Source organism: Ambystoma mexicanum, chromosome 4q, assembly GCF_040938575.1.
Source record: "Ambystoma mexicanum isolate Mex_15411 chromosome 4q, UKY_AmexF1_1, whole genome shotgun sequence".
NCBI lineage: Eukaryota > Metazoa > Chordata > Amphibia > Caudata > Ambystomatidae > Ambystoma > Ambystoma mexicanum.
The window spans coordinates 427,933,719-427,947,000 of record NC_090928.1 but is presented as its reverse complement, the minus strand read 5'-3'; positions in this window follow the sequence as shown (position 1 = coordinate 427,947,000).

Genomic DNA, 13,282 nt, shown 5'->3' with positions numbered 1-13,282 from the left:
GACATGAGTTGGACATGAGTGGGGGCCTGGTGGAGGGTGCCCCTGCACTGCTGGGGGTGGGGGTGCAGGGGGACATGGGTGGGGGCCTGGTGGAGGCTGCCCCTGCACTGCTGGGGGTGGGGGTGATGGGGGACATTAGTGAGGGCCTGGTGGTGCTGCCCCTGCACTGCTAGGGAGTGGGTGTGATAGGGGACATGAGTGGGTGCCTGGTCGTGGCTGCCCCTGGTGGCTGGGGGGTGGGGGTGGTGGGGACATGAGTGGGGGCATGGTGGAGGGTGCCCCTGCACTGCTGGGGGTGGAGGTGCAGGGGGACATGAGTGGGGGCCTGGTGGAGGCTGCCCCTGGTGGCTGGGGGTTGGGGGTGCAGGGGGACATGAGTGGGGGCCTGGTGGAGGGTGCCCCTGCACTGCTAGGGGGTGGGGGTGGTGGGAGACATGAGTGGGGGCCTGGTGAAGGCTGCCCCTGCACTGCTGGGGGGTGGGGGTGGTGGAAGACATGAGTGGGGGCCTGGTGGAGGCTGCCCCTGCACTGCTGGGGGGTGGGGGTGGTGGGAGACATGAGTGGGGGCCTGGTGGAGGGTGCCCCTGCACTGCTGGGGGTGGGGGTGGTGGGAGACATGAGTGGGGGCCTGGTGGAGGCTGCCCCTGCACTGCTGGGGGTGGGGGTTGTGGGAGACATGAGTTGGACATGAGTGGGGGACTGGTGGAGGGTGCCCCTGCACTGCAGGGGGTGGGGGTGCAGGGGGACATGAGTGGGGGCCTGGTGGAGGCTGCCCCTGGTGGCTGGGGGGTGGGGGTGGTGGGGGACATGAGCGGGGGCCTGGTGGAGGCTGCCCCTGCACTGCTGGGGGTGGGGGTGCAGGGGGACATGAGTGGGGGCCTGGTGGAGGCTGCCCCTGGTGGCTGGGGGATGGGGGTGGTGGGAGACATGAGTGGGGGCCTGGTGGAGGCTCCCCCTGCACTGCTGGGGGTGGGGGTGCAGGGGGACATGAGTGGAGGCCTGGTGGAGGCTGCCCCTGGTGGCTGGGGGTGGGGGTGGTGGGAGACATGAGTGGGGGCCTGGTGGAGGCTGCCCCTGCACTGCTGGGGGGTGGAGGTGGTGGGAGACAAGAGTTGGACACGAGTGGGGGCCTGGTGGAGGGTGTCCCTGCACTGCTGGGGGGTGGGGGGGTGGGAGACATGAGTGGGGGCCTGGTGGAGGGTGTCCCTGCACTGCTGGGGGGTGGGGGGTGGGAGACATGAGTGGGGGCCTGGTGGAGGCTGCCCCTGCACTGCTGGGGGTGGGGGTGCAGGGGGACATGAGTGGGGGCCTGGTGGAGGCTGCCCCTGGTGGCTGGGGGGTAGGGGTGGTGGGAGACATGAGTTGGGGCCTGGTGGAGGCTGCCCCTGCACTGCTGGGGGGTGGGGGTGGTGGGAGACATGAGTGGGGGCCAGGTGGAGGCTGCCCCTGCACTGCTGGGGGTGGGGGTGCAGGGGGACATGAGTGGGGGCCTGGTGGAGGCTGCCCCTTGTGGCTGTGAGGTGGGGGTGGTGGGAAACATGAGTGGGGGCCTGGTGGAGGCTGCCCCTGCACTGCTGGGGGGTGGGGGTGGTGGGAGACATGAGTGGGGGCCTGGTGGAGGGTGCCCCTGCACTGCTGGGGGTGGGGGTGGTGGGAGACATGAGTGGGGGCCTGGTGGAGGCTGCCCCTGCACTGCTGGGGGTGGGGGTTGTGGGAGACATGAGTTGGACATGAGTGGGGGACTGGTGGAGGGTGCCCCTGCACTGCAGGGGGTGGGGGTGCAGGGGGACATGAGTGGGGGCCTGGTGGAGGCTGCCCCTGGTGGCTGGGGGGTGGGGGTGGTGGGGGACATGAGCGGGGGCCTGGTGGAGGCTGCCCCTGCACTGCTGGGGGTGGGGGTGCAGGGGGACATGAGTGGGGGCCTGGTGGAGGCTGCCCCTGGTGGCTGGGGGATGGGGGTGGTGGGAGACATGAGTGGGGGCCTGGTGGAGGCTCCCCCTGCACTGCTGGGGGTGGGGGTGCAGGGGGACATGAGTGGAGGCCTGGTGGAGGCTGCCCCTGGTGGCTGGGGGTGGGGGTGGTGGGAGACATGAGTGGGGGCCTGGTGGAGGCTGCCCCTGCACTGCTGGGGGGTGGAGGTGGTGGGAGACAAGAGTTGGACACGAGTGGGGGCCTGGTGGAGGGTGTCCCTGCACTGCTGGGGGGTGGGGGGGTGGGAGACATGAGTGGGGGCCTGGTGGAGGGTGTCCCTGCACTGCTGGGGGGTGGGGGGGTGGGAGACATGAGTGGGGGCCTGGTGGAGGCTGCCCCTGCACTGCTGGGGGTGGGGGTGCAGGGGGACATGAGTGGGGGCCTGGTGGAGGCTGCCCCTGGTGGCTGGGGGGTAGGGGTGGTGGGAGACATGAGTTGGGGCCTGGTGGAGGCTGCCCCTGCACTGCTGGGGGGTGGGGGTGGTGGGAGACATGAGTGGGGGCCAGGTGGAGGCTGCCCCTGCACTGCTGGGGGTGGGGGTGCAGGGGGACATGAGTGGGGGCCTGGTGGAGGCTGCCCCTTGTGGCTGTGAGGTGGGGGTGGTGGGAAACATGAGTGGGGGCCTGGTGGAGGCTGCCCCTGCACTGCTGGGGGTGGGGGTTGTGGGAGACATGAGTTGGACATGAGTGGGGGCCTGGTGAAGGGTGCCCCTGCACTGCTGGGGGTGGGGGTGCAGGGGGACATGAGTGGGGGCCTGGTGGAGGCTGCCCCTGGTGGCTGGGGGGTGGGGGTGGTGGGGGACATGTGTGGGGACCTGGTGGAGGCTGCCCCTGCACTGCTGGGGGTGGGGGTGCAGGGGGACATGAGTGGGGGCCTGATGGAGGCTGCCCCTGGTGGCTGGGGGGTGGGGGTGGTGGGAGACATGAGTGGGGGCCTGGTGGAGGCTGCCCCTGCACTGCTGGGGGTGGGGGTGCAGGGGGACATGAGTGGGGGCCTGGTGGAGGCTGCCCCTGGTGGCTGGGGGGTGGGGGTGGTGGGAGACATGAGTGGGGGCCTGGTGGAGGCTGCCCCTGCACTGCTGGGGGGTGGGGGTGGTGGGAGACATGGGTGGGGGCCTGGTGGAGGCTGCCCCTGCACTGCTGGGGGTGGGGGTGGTGGGAGACATGAGTGGGGGCCTGGTGGAGGCTGCCCCTGCACTGCTGGGGGTGGGGGTGCAGGGGGACATGAGTGGGGACCTGGTGGAGGCTGCCCCTGGTGGCTGGGGGGTGGGGGTGGTGGGGGACATGAGTGGGGGCCTGGTGGAGGGTGCTCCTGCACTGCTAGGGGGTGGGGGTGGTGGGAGACATGAGTAGGGGCCTGGTGGAGGCTGCCCCTGCACTGCTGGGGGCTGGGGGGGTTGGGATCATGAGTTGGACATGAGTGGGGGCCTGGTGGAGGGTGCCCCTGCACTGCTGGGGGATGGGGGTGGTGGGAGACATGAGTGGGGGCCTGGTGGAGGCTGCCCCTGCACTGCTGGGGGGTGGGGGTGATGAGGGACATGAGTGGGGGCCTGGTGGTGCTGCCCCTGCACTGCTAGGGGGTGGGGGTGATAGGGGACATGAGTGGGTGCCTGGTGGCGGCTGCCCCTGGTGGCTGGTGGGTGGGAGTGGTGGGGGACATGAGTGGGGGCCTGCTGGAGGGTGCCCCTGGTGGCTGGGGGGTGGTGGGAGACATGAGTGGGGGCCTGGTGGAGGGTGCCCCTGCACTGCTGGGGGGTGGGGGTGGTGGGAGACATGAGTGGGGGCCTGGTGGAGGGTGCCCCTGCACTGCTAGGGGGTGTGGGTGGTGGGAGACATGAGTGGGGCCCTGGTGGAGACTGCCCCTGCACTGCTGGGGGTGGGGGTGGTGGGAGACATGAGTTGGACATGAGTGGGGGCCTGGTGGAGGGTGCCCCTGCACTGCTGGGGGGTGGTGGTGGTGGGAGACATGAGCGGGGGCCTGGTGGAGGCTGCCCCTGCACTGCCGGGGGTGGGGGTGGTGGGAGACATGAGTTGGACATGAATGGGGCCCTGGTGGAGGGTGCCCCTGCACTGCTGGGGGGTGGGGGTGGTGGGAGACATGAGTGGGGGCCTGGTGGAGGGTGCCCCTGCACTGCTGGGGGGTGGGGGTGGTGGGAGACATGAGTGGGGGCCTGGTGGAGGCTGCCCCTGCACAGCTGGGGGTGGGGGTGCAGGGGGACATGAGTGGGGGCCTGGTGGAGGCTGCCCCTGCACTGCTGGGGGGTGGGGGTGGTGGGAGACATGAGTGGGGGCCTGGTGGAGGCTGCCCCTGCACTGCTGGGGGTGGGGGTGGTGGGAGACATGAGTTGGACATGAGTGGGGGCCTGGTGGAGGGTGTCCCTGCACTGCTGGGGGGTGGGAGTGGTGGGAGACATGAGTGGGGGCCTGGTGGAGGCTGCCCCTGCAATGCTGTGGGTGGGGGTGCAGGGGGACATGAGTGGGGGCCTGGTGGAGGCTGCCCCTGGTGGCTGGGGGGTGGGGGTGGTGGGAGACATGAGTGGGGGCCTGGTGGATGCTGCCCCTGCACTGCTGGGGGGTGGGGGTGGTGGGAGACATGAGTGGGGGCCTGGTGGAGGCTGCCCCTGCACTGCTGGGGGCTGGGGGGGTCGGGAACATGAGTTGGACATGTGTGGGGGCCTGGTGGAGGGTGCCCCTGCACTGCTGGGGGGTGGGGGTGGTGGGAGACATGAGTGGAGGCCTGGTGGAGGCTGCCCCTGCACTGCTGGGGGTGGGGGTGCAGGGGGACATGAGTGGGGGCCTGGTGGAGGCTGCCCCTGCACTGCTGGGGGGTGGGGGTGATGGGGGACATGAGTGGGGGCCTGGTGGTGCTGCCCCTGCACTGCTAGGGGGTGGGGGTGATAGGGGACATGAGTGGGTGCCTGGTGGCGGCTGCCCCTGGTGGCTGGGGGGTGGGGGTGGTCGGAGACATGAGTGGGGGCCTGGTGGAGGGTGCCCCTACACTGCTGGGGGTGGGGGTGGTGGGAGACATGAGTGGGGGCCTGGTGGAGGGTGCCCCTGCACTGCTAGGGGGTGTGGGTGGTGGGAGACATGAGTGGGGGCCTGGTGGAGGCTGCCCCTGCACTGCTGGGGGTGGGGGTGGTGGGAGACATGAGTTGGACATGAGTGGGGGCCTGGTGGAGGGTGCCCCTGCACTGCTGGGGGGTGGGGGTGGTGGGAGACATGAGTGGGGGCCTGGTGGAGGCTGCCCCTGCACTGCCGGGGGTGGGGGTGGTGGGAGACATGAGTTGGACATGAATGGGGGCCTGGTGGAGGATGCCCCTGCACTGCTGGTGGTGGGGGTGCAGGGGGACATGAGTGGGGGCCTGGTGGAGGCTGCCCCTGGTGGCTGGGGGGTGGGGGTGGTGGGGGACATGAGTGGGGGCCTGGTGGAGGGTGCTCCTGCACTGCTAGGGGGTGGGGAAGGTGGGAGACATGAGTGGGGGCCTGGTGGAGGCTGCCCCTGCACTGCTGGGGGCTGGGGGGGTTGGGAACATGAGTTGGACATGAGTGGGGGCCTGGTGGAGGGTGCCCCTGCACTGCTGGGGGGTGGGGGTGGTGGGAGACATGAGTGGAGGCCTGGTGGAGGCTGCCCCTGCACTGCTGGGGGTGGGGGTGCAGGGGGACATGAGTGGGGGCCTGGTGGAGGCTGCCCCTGCACTGCTGGGGGGTGGGGGTGATGGGGGACATGAGTGGGGGCCTGGTGGTGCTGCCCCTGCACTGCTAGGGGGTGGGGGTGATAGGGGACATGAGTGGGTGCCTGGTGGCGGCTGCTCCTGGTGGCTGGGGGGTGGGGGTGGTGTGAGACATGAGTGGGGGCCTGGTGGAGGGTGCCCCTACACTGCTGGGGGTGGGGGTGGTGGGAGACATGAGTGGGGGCCTGGTGGAGGGTGCCCCTGCACTGCTAGGGGGTGTGGGTGGTGGGAGACATGAGTGGGGGCCTGGTGGAGGCTGCCCCTGCACTGCTGGGGGTGGGGGTGGTGGGAGACATGAGTTGGACATGAGTGGGGGCCTGGTGGAGGGTGCCCCTGCACTGCTGGGGGGTGGGGGTGGTGGGAGACATGAGTGGGGGCCTGGTGGAGGCTGCCCCTGCACTGCCGGGGGTGGGGGTGGTGGGAGACATGAGTTGGACATGAATGGGGGCCTGGTGGAGGGTGCCCCTGCACTGCTGGGGGGTGGGGGTGGTGGGAGACATGAGTGGGGGCCTGGTGGAGGGTGCCCGTGCACTGCTGGGGGGTGGGGGTGGTGGGAGACATGAGTGGGGGCCTGGTGGAGGCTGCCCCTGCACAGCTGGGGGTGGGGGTGCAGGGGGACATGAGTGGGGGCCTGGTGAAGGCTGCCCCTGCACTGCTGGGGGGTGGGGGTAATGGGGGACATGAGTGGGGGCCTGGTGGTGCTGCCCCTGCACTGCTAGGGGGTGGGGGTGATAGGGGACATGAGTGGGTGCCTGGTGGCGACTGCCCCTGGTGGCTGGGGGGTGGGGGTGGTGGGGGACATGAGTGGGGGCCTGGTGGAGGGTGCCCCTGCACTGCTATGGGGTGGGGGTGGTGGTAGACATGAGTGGGGGCCTGGTGGAGGCTGCCCCTGCACTGCCGGGGGTGGGGGTGGTGGGGGACATGAGTGGGGGCCTGGTGGAGGCTGCCCCTGTCCTGCAGGGGGTGGGGGTGCAGGGGGACATGAGTGGGGGCCTGGTGGAGGCTGCCCCTGGTGGCTGGACGGTGGGGGTGGTGGGGGACATGAGTGGGGGCCTGGTGGAGGGTGCCCCTGCACTGCTAGGGGGTGGGGTTGGTGGGAGACATGAGTGGGGGCCTGGTGAAGGCTTCCCCTGCACTGCTGGGGGGTGGGGGTGGTGGGAGACATGAGTGGGGGCCTGGTGGAGGGTGCCCCTGCACTGCTGGGGGGTGGGGGTGGTGGGAGACATGAGTGGGGGCCTGGTGGAGGCTGCCCCTGCACTGCTGGGGGTGGGGGTGGTGGGAGACATGAGTTGGACATGAGTGGGGGCCTGGTGGAGGGTGCCCCTGCACTGCTGGGGGTGGGGGTGCAGGGGGACATGAGTGGGGGCCTGGTGGAGGCTGCCCCTGGTGGCTGGGGGGTGGTGGTGGGGGACATCAGTGGGGGCCTGGTGGAGGCTGCCCCTGCACTGCTGGGGGTGGGGGTACAGGGGGACATGAGTGGGGGCCTGGTGGCGGCTCCCCCTGGTGGCTGGGGGGTGGTGGTGGGGGACATCAGTGGGGGCCTGGTGGAGGCTGCCCCTGCACTGCTGGGGGTGGGGGTGCAGGGGGACATGAGTGGGGGCCTGGTGGCGGCTGCCCCTGGTGGCTGGGGGGTGGGGGTGGTGGGGGACATTATTGGGGGCCGGGTGGAGGATGCCCCTGCACTGCTAGGGGGTGGGGGTGGTGGGAGACATGAGTGGGGGCCTGGTGGAGGCTGCCCCTGCACTGCTGGGTGGTGGGGTGGTGGGAGACATGAGTGGGGGCCTGGTGGAGGGTACCCCTGCACTGCTGGGGGCTGGGGGTGGTGGGAGACATGAGTGGGGGCCTGGTGGAGGCTGCCCCTGCACTGCTGGGGGTGGGGGTGGTGGGAGACATGAGTTGGACATGAGTGGGGGCCTGGTGGAGGGTGCCCCTGCACTGCTGGGGGGTGGGGGTGGTGGGAGACATGAGCGGGGGCCTGGTGGAGGCTCCCCCTGCACTGCTCGGGGGGTGGGGGGTGGGAGACATGAGCAGGTGTGCAGGGTAGTCCCCTGTTTTGTGGGCTGCCTGCAATGGGCCGTGGAGGGTGTACAGGGAACACCTGTGAGGACCCACCCAGCCTAATCGCGTCTGTAACTTCGCACGCACCCCTGTAATACACGTACCCAGCCAAATCGCGTGTGTATCTTCCCGTGCACCCCTGTAATACACGTACCCAGCCAAATCCCGTGTGATAATTCCCACGTACCCCTGTAATACACCCTGGCTAATCGCGTGCAGAACTTCACGCGTACCCCTGTAATACACGTACCCTGGCTAATCGCGTGTAAAACTTCACACGTACCCCTGTAATACACGTACCCTGGCTAATCGCGTGAAAATCTTCCCGCGTACCCCTGTAATACACTTACCCTGGCTAATTGCATGTGAAACTTCCCGCGTACCCCTGATATGAACGTTACCCGCTTTGCGTTTCTTGTTTGGCAGCCCTGTAAACTGGTCCAGGGTTAGCGCAGCCCTTTGCGATGATTTAGCGATTTTGATTGCTTTTCCTTGCGCGAGGGCGTTCTTGGGGGCGTTACTGGCGCTGCTGCAGGGTCACTGCGATACTCTGCGCCACGGCTGGTTTGGGAGCCTAAAATCCATGAATACGCTGTGCGCGGAAATCGGTTTTGGCGCACGCGCCTGGCGCAGACAATCGCACGCGGACACTCTGCACCAGCCGCTTGCGAAACTTTTCTGCGAAATTCTATGTATTACCCTGTAAATGTGTTGTCAGGATTCTTTGCTGCATTTCTGTGAAGTACTAACATTTGCAAACACAATGGGTCTGTACTGTGTGAGTAAATGTTGTCAACAATTGGTGGTAATTGAAATAGAATATTCATTGCTACATTTGCATAGCAACTTACACCAACTATATTTGAGAATTTAAATGGTCCAGGTAGTTCTGTATCTAACTGCTTTTTTTGGAGTTTGTCTTCCTTCTTTAAAGAAGTACCTGGTTTACTTTCTCTAATTGATTCTTTTTTGTTTGTGGTACTTGATGAAGTATTAGTTTCTTTTACTCTCTTCGGAGGATTTGCAGTGACGTCCTGTTGCATTTCTGTTTGATTTAGTTTTCTTTTACAACGTTTTAGTTTTTGTGGAACTGAAAATATGTGTTTAGATAGGGAGTGTATAGTGAGCGAAGTCTATAATATTCTAAAATGCAAGGAATATCAGCGTTTACTTTACTTGCATCAAAGTTGATTAGAAATAGACCGTCAAGTGTACGTAACATGATAGTGCTACGTAGCTCATGCCTTCTTTAAAGACTGTGTTACCAATATCTATCATTACTTTGTCTAGGGTAAGACCTTGTGATTTCCAAATTGTGACTGCGTATGCAAGAGTTAGAGAAAATTGTTCTCTGCGTACATACATATCTTTGAAGAGAAGGAATCTAGCTGTTGAGCGTCCTATCCGTTTTACTTCTGAAAGTTTGTCAAAGAGTATATTGACAAACTGAATTTTGTTGTCACGTGGGTATGTTTGAAAGCCAACAGCTGTACCCAGTGCTCCATTAACTAGTCCTTGGTCCACGTCATGGTTACGTTTAAGCATTACTCTGCAATTTAAGGATAATTTTAACATCTTTTCTGAGCCTTCTGTGTTTGAGATTGATTTTTCTAAATTATTTAGTCTTGTGGCTTGGTCACACATGGGTAGTGTCATACCATGTACATCTAGTTTGTCTGTGGCGCTAATTTCCATTATTGGTTGCATTTCTTTACTTAGCATGATTTCATTGAATTTGAAACAGCTTGCAAGAGTTGGCATTAAGGCCATACAATTGACATTTGTGTGGGCTAATTGTTCCATAACATCTGTAGCACATGCATTATCGCCATAAAGTTCATTAATGTGCCGGGTTTTCAATGTTGCTTCTGCTTCTTTAGAAAGTATACCAACTCTCAAACTTTTTAAAATGATGGCATACGTTAGATCTGCAGATTGGCGCATGTTTTCTGTTAATTCTCTGTATTGGAAATGTTGCCAAAGGTTGACATTTCCAATGCTGCCAACAGTTTTACGGCAGAGTTTGTGCCCTAATGTTTTAAAAATTGGTTCACCTTTTACTGGTGTTAATTGAAGCAGATCTCCAAAAACAATAATGTGTTTTCCTGCAAAGAGCTCTTCATAGTCTGTTTTGAGTACTTCTTGTAATCTGAGGTGAATCAAAGCTAACATCAGGTTGGAGACCATGCTCACTTCATCTATTAGTAGCATTTTCATTTGTTTCAATACTCTGCGTAATTCCATTGCAGCTTCTGCAGAAAGTTAGTAATAGTCTAATTTTTCTGGTGTTCTACTGGTAATAGTAGTAATCGGTGTAATGTAAGACCACCTATGTTTTAGGCAGCTAAACCTGTGGGGCAGTGACAACAGCTGACAGTTTGTTGTTTGTGAATTGTTGAAGGAACTTACTAATGATTTTGATTAGGAATGTTTTGCCAGAACCAGCTTCACCACTGATGTACAGTAGTATAGGTTTATAATTATGGCAGGAACATTCTTTATTTTCAAGTTTTACACCATGTGCAATTTGATTTGTTACTTCTTGAAAAATGCTACTTTGCTCATTGTTTAGTTTTGATTGTAGTATAGTTAAGTCTTCCTTATCTTCATATTGACACATGGTGTTTTCTACTTCTATCATAGCTAATTCTGCCTCATTTGTTATTAGTGGTTCTCCCAGTGGTTCTTGGCTTCCTGTTACAGAAGGTTGACTACTGTCAGGAGTATCCTTATCTAGTTGAGCTTGGAGTTCTTCTTCATGTCGCTGTCATTGTTTTGTACTGTGTAAAGTTTACATCAGTTATAGTGCTTTCATTTGCTTTGAAAGCATCCTCATATGAGTCATAGTTATCTAGTAATTGTTCTTCTTTTCTCCATGGTTTGAAGAGTTGTAGCAGGGACATGTAATATACTTCTTTATGTTGAGGAGTCTTCAATAACAATTTGATATGATTAATTACATTTGGTTTAGTGAGTTTAACTAAGCTACCTTCACAGTCTGTCACTCTATATTTACCTTTTTTTTCATCGGGTTTCATAATATTTTTGTATGTGTAGTTTTGGGCTATTTGGTATAGACACATGTTTTCCAAAGTATTACTTCTGTTTGGGTAGTATGTGTCCAATAAATTGTTTTTTAAAATGTCTTGGCTGTTGGGATCATGTTTGGCTATTGTTTCTATATCTTCATATGATTTTAGAACTCTTTTTCTAGATTTAGCTGGACCAAGACTTAGCCATACTATATTTTCAGATTTACCATACAATGAAGTACCAGTTAAACGATCAGCTGCTTCATAAGATCCACATTCTCTATGGGTGAGCATTTTTATGCACAAGCTGTATAATTTCTGAGATACTGTTTTATCTGATGACAGGTCATTCCAGAGGTCTTGGAGCTCTGTCTTTTCTGCTTTAGTTAAGTATGCTCTGACATATTGTGCAACTGCAGTAGAATTGTCTGCAATGTACTGCACATCTATGTTTGCATTCCATAAGTGGGCAATGATTGCATTATAATCATTGATATATTTTTCTTCTTCTTTTCTTTTTATGTAATATGTATTTTTAGGTGACTTTCCTTTAACAGTATGTCTAACTGAAGACATGAGGTTGTTTACTTGACCTGTATTTGTAACTGGTCTAGGGAAACCAAATCGGCATTTTGTGTAGTATTTGCCTTTGTTTTTGTATTTGCGACGACAATATTTTCCACATTTGTGTCTTTGAAATTGTAAAATTTGTGCACAAAGATCACTATTTGTGGCTTATGATGGAATTTCACAAGTGACATATTTTTCAATAAACTGTAAAACAGTGGCATCACTGTCTTGACCAAATTTAGGAACATCTTTAATCCATAAAAGCATGTGGATATGTGGTGCTCCTCTGGCTTGGTATTCTTTTCTCCAAAAGAAGTGTTGCACTTCTCCAAGGGGAGGAACAGTTTTATTACAAATAAAATGTAGCATAGCAATGAAGCGATGGTGAAAATATCTTGAAACATTAACAGGATCCAAAGAACAAAGTTCTCCAGGTGTTAGAATATCTATGTTTGTTTTGTTTTTATTTGATATGCGTAGGAAATCATGTAAATCTTCCCATGCATATTCTGCACAACTTAATGTAACAAACCAAGTGGGGGGGGGCAAGGTTTCTAATCATACAACGTACATCTCCATGACGTCGAAACCAGTACTCTTTAGTACCACGCATATTTGCTAATAGATTTGTAATATTTGATTGTAAAACCTCATCCTTTTGTTGCACTTTCTCTAATAATTGTGTAGCTGTCATATTTTGAAAGTGTGATCCTGATTTTAATATGTGTGCAACTCTGTAACATAAAGTTGCTAGTTCACTTTCAAAGAGTAGGTGGAATATGTATTCCACATTTTGTCTAAATCTGGGATCTTCAGAATACATCCGTAATGAGCGGTATTCTGAAGCTGATATTTGAATAGGTCTATCATCATACCTTCCTCCTTTGCCAGTTGGAAAGAGTAGAGGAAAAGCACGTGCTTCTATACTTTTTTCCCATATACTGATTGGCGATCCTTTTGTTTGACACATTTGGTAAGTTTCCAGTCCATCTTGTACGGTGTCATTACAGTGCAAAGGATGAATTGTATACTGGTCTAAAGTATTTGATATTGTAGCAGTATCTAGTAGCTCAAATTGACCAGCTTCTTGTGTTTCTTGAATTATTTCAGTTGTATCTTTCAAGTTTTCTTCAATATTCATTTCTTTGTAATATTCATTATTCTCTTTAAGATATTGGAAGGCTTGTCTAACTTTATATAAATCTACCAGCTGTTGCCATATTTTTTTTGTCTTTTGTAGGTACTCCATTTACTAATATAATTAAAGATTGCTGCATTGGACGTTGCACTCCTAGAGTATGCACATTTTCTTTTAGATTTAATGGTAAATGAACTACTTTTCCACGAATGCCTTTTACCAATTCAGAGGGAGGTAATTTTGCTGTTTTTGGTTGAAGGCGTATTATTGCTTGAAATGGGTGTACTGTTTGAATTATGATGCTCTCATGTAAATTAAGTTGTTGTAGAGGTTTTGGTACTAGGTATAATTCCAAATTATTTGTGATAGAACGTGAAGGAGTTTGGTTGTTGTCAAGTTTTGTAGTGCAATAACTACAAAGTATTAAGGGCTCAGTTATTTCATATTTGTTTTTTTGCTAGAAGGTAGAGAGCTAATTCAAACCATTTAGAATCTTCATTGTCTTCTATTGTGTATGATAGGTCCACAGTTTTTGTGTTACTTTTATAAAAAAATTCTATGGCAACATACACATACATGGTTTGGTACTTCAGCTGATGTACTTTTAAATTTTAGTATTTCTTTTTTGTATGTGTTTAGCAAAAGGTTGCCATGTGTAAAATTGTTGCTTAATTGGTTTAAAGCTATTTCATTCTGAAAATGGCTTTCACTTCCAAAATATTTTTTCTGGATATAGTGAATTTCTTCAAGTAGGTCTTTTGCTGTACCATGTAGAAGGATGTT